This window comes from Mauremys mutica, chromosome 8, assembly GCF_020497125.1.
Source record: "Mauremys mutica isolate MM-2020 ecotype Southern chromosome 8, ASM2049712v1, whole genome shotgun sequence".
In the NCBI taxonomy this organism is placed as follows: Eukaryota; Metazoa; Chordata; order Testudines; family Geoemydidae; genus Mauremys; species Mauremys mutica.
In genome coordinates this window covers 88,539,915-88,543,225 of record NC_059079.1, presented here as the reverse complement: position 1 = coordinate 88,543,225, position 3,311 = coordinate 88,539,915, and the positions used below count along the sequence as shown (strand labels likewise).

The following is a 3,311-nucleotide window of genomic DNA, read 5'->3' as shown; positions in this document are numbered from 1 at the left end:
CTTGGAAACACTGAGTCCACAAGCCTGGGTCCCACAGTGCAGGGCACATCTTAATTTTGTTTTGATCTTAGAATTAGACAAAATGTCTTGAGATAACTAAAAGTCTTGCAGTGAATAGATTTCATAATTCAGGTCATGAATGACTCCCATTAGCTTATATTTAATTCTAAAGCAAACAGAAACAATACTAAGGTTCACCTATTTAAAAGTCCAAAATGTAGCAAATCGTCATGGAACGTGGAGGGAGGAGCAGGATGAACTAGTGTGGAGAAGGCAAGAGAGGAAGGAAGCCAGAAGGAAGCTGTGGTTGTAGCATGGCTGTAAATAGTTCTCTTAATAAAGAGTCAATTTAGTTTTAGAACCATGGAGACCTGTCATGTTATTATGCAGCATATGGTACCTGAAACATGGTGGCAACTCAGTCTAGTGAGCCCCATAACAGGGAGGAGAGTGTGATTAGCAGGCAAATAGATAGCATCAGCAAACAAGCAGCATAGAGGACTGGGACCACCAGGAATGCTAGATTTCTCAACAAAAAAACCTTTCATTGGAATGGAAGCAATGGAAGCAAGAATTATACCTTCATACAGAGCTGATCACAGGGAATACAGGTGAGGAACAGATGGTGCTTTTTTTAGTATTTTATTGGAGGAAGGGATGAGAAGTATGTGAGAAGACACTCTTTCTAATCATACCTGAAACACTGGAACAGCTGATAAAGGTGTCTGAGTACTGTAAACCCAAACAGCATGAAACTGTAGAGAGACCTGATCTCTGTGTAAACTTGTCTCTCTCACCAACAGATGCTGGTCCAATAAAAGATACCACCTCACCCACCTTATCACTGTAGAGAGTTACTTTTTTTTAACCTGAAACCAAGAAGCTGACGAGGAAATCGATACATTGCAGAGCTGAGAACTTTGGCATCCGCATGTAATTTTGGAGACATTAGAAATTCCCTAATTGGAGAAAGAATTATTTGTGGGACACATGATTCCCATTAACAGGAAAGAGAGTGTGGGGAGGAGATTTAACCCTGGAGAAGTGGCTTCAAATAGCAAGGGCAACTGAACTGTCCAGGGAAGGGATCAAAGTAACAACAATCATTAGTGCAGAACAAGTGCACAGGCTGAAGCTGAAGGAACCCAGGAGGCAGGGCAGAGACTGACCAGCCAAGAATGCAGACATCATGCTGCACTGTACATACTTTGGAAAGCAACACTGAAGGCAGAACGAAAAATGCCCAGCCTATGGGTAGTGGTGCAAAGGATGTGGGAAACAGAACCAATTTATGTCCAATACTGAAGCCACCCCTGGAAGAAAGGCACAAGTACATGCAGGGATTGAGGATGTAGAGACTTCCAACAAAGTTTCTGCAGTGCACTTCTAGCAGACCCAAAGACCTGCAGTGTACACACACTGAGGAAGAAGGCAGCCAGCCATTCAACTGCCATATTTGCAACTATGCTATTAGATGAGCAGTTAGATTCAAGGTGGATCATGGAGCCAGCTGCAATTTAACCCAGCAACACAGATAAGCATCAATATTAGACTGGAGGAATATGACCCAAGTGCAATAAAACCATTCTGAGACCAATGGGCAAATGCAGGCCATTGATAAGAAACCCATGAAACAAGAGACATAACTTGGAATTTATAGTAGCTGACACATTGGAGTACCACCCACTGCTGGGCAGTGCAAACCATGGATTTGCTTGCAGTACAATACCAAAACATCTTCAACGTGAGAGGAGGAAGAACAGGCACCGGGGGCCCTGTCCAGCATTCTAACAGAATGTCAGGACATATTTCAAGGAGATGGACACCCAGACAGCAAGCTGGAGTTAGACGTAGACCCCCAATGTGCAGCCTGTAAAACTACTGAATGCATTAACCCTGGTGGAGCCATGGGATAGGCAACCATGCAAAGAAGTGGCATCGTTACACCTGTTGAGACTAGCTCAGAGGGGATTAGTAGCCTAGCAGTGGTGAGAAAACCATCAGATAAACTGAGGATCTGCATTGATCCAAAACCACTTAACAGAGTGTGGCTAGAATCCTAGCTGCAGTGGCAGCATCTCTGTAAACAGTTCTCTTAATAAAGAGCCAGTTGAGTTTTAGAAGCGGGGTCTTCCCCTCCCCCCACTTTACCGGCAGGTGGTACCTGAGACAGAGTGAGGAAGTTAGTTATCTTCAGCTTGGAAGTAACCTTTATTTCTGTTACTGCTGGTTTACATTCACTGCACAGCTGCTGTCAGTGAGATTTGCAGCCTGTGATACATCACATATCCAGCACCCCGGAGATCACAGTGACATGCAAGGAAAGCCAAGAAAAATCACCCGTTCTTCTGTTCCAAAAATACTTTTGTTACAGACAGTGCACATGGTGCAGCAGATCAATGCACCAACCAAAAGCAAATGAAAAGACCCAAATTCTCCTTCAAACAGCTCTAGTTCTCCAAGACTGAAGGAGTTCAGAGGCAGTGCTGCATGGAATAAACAAGTACCCAAGAACTTTAGGAAACACTAACATTATTTCTCTGTACAATGTTCTCAGTAACACCACAGAAGAGTGGTAGGCTACGGCATCAATAGGGATTTGCCTCTGTTTAAGAGGCTACACAGAGAGTGTGTGTCTGTGTCCACTGACAGCTTCACACTGATAGAACCAATGATCTGTGAACACATTATAAAGGAGAACACCACACCAGCACTAGAGCACATATATAAGTCCTGTAGAATCCTGGCTTTTCCCTTTGAGACAACAACAAAATTGCCTCTCTTATATAGCACTTTTTATCTGCGGATATCAAAGCACTTTACCTAGGAGGTGAGCATCACTAGCCCCTTTTTACAGTTGGGGAAACTGAGGCAAAGAGAGACGTGACTTGCCCAAGGTCATCTAACAGGCCAGTGGCAAAGCTGGGAATAGAAACCAGTTCTCTGAGTCCCAGGACAGTGCTCTATCCACTAGGCAAAAATGCCTCAAATACTAGCCCCACACAGGTGATGTATCAGATATTGATCAGATAACAGCTTCTACGTTTGATCTTAGCCAAAAGGCTGAGAAGTTATGTTGTGTAATGTTTACACAATAAAGTTTTCGCTCTAATGCCTTAGTAGTTTGGAACTGCTCCTGTGTAACTCAATTGCATCAAATTAGTAAAGTCCTACTGCCCAACGAGTTTCCTCTGGACTAAATACACATGAAATGTCTCTCAGGTGTCAGTTATCTATTTCATAACTGAAGGAAGTTTTATATGGGAGTGGTCTATTTCATCTTGCATCCAACGAAGTGGGTATTCACCCAT

The 3,311-nt window shown here is 43.4% G+C and overlaps 1 non-coding gene across 1 annotated transcript; it reads right to left on the bottom strand.

Annotated features, from left to right (window-relative positions):
* Positions 1–2,883: 2,883 nt before the first annotated feature.
* LOC123376757 lies at positions 2,884–3,075 on the bottom strand. The gene has a single exon (XR_006581929.1). It is a non-coding gene; the product is annotated as a U2 spliceosomal RNA (small nuclear RNA).
* Positions 3,076–3,311: the final 236 nt, after the last annotated feature.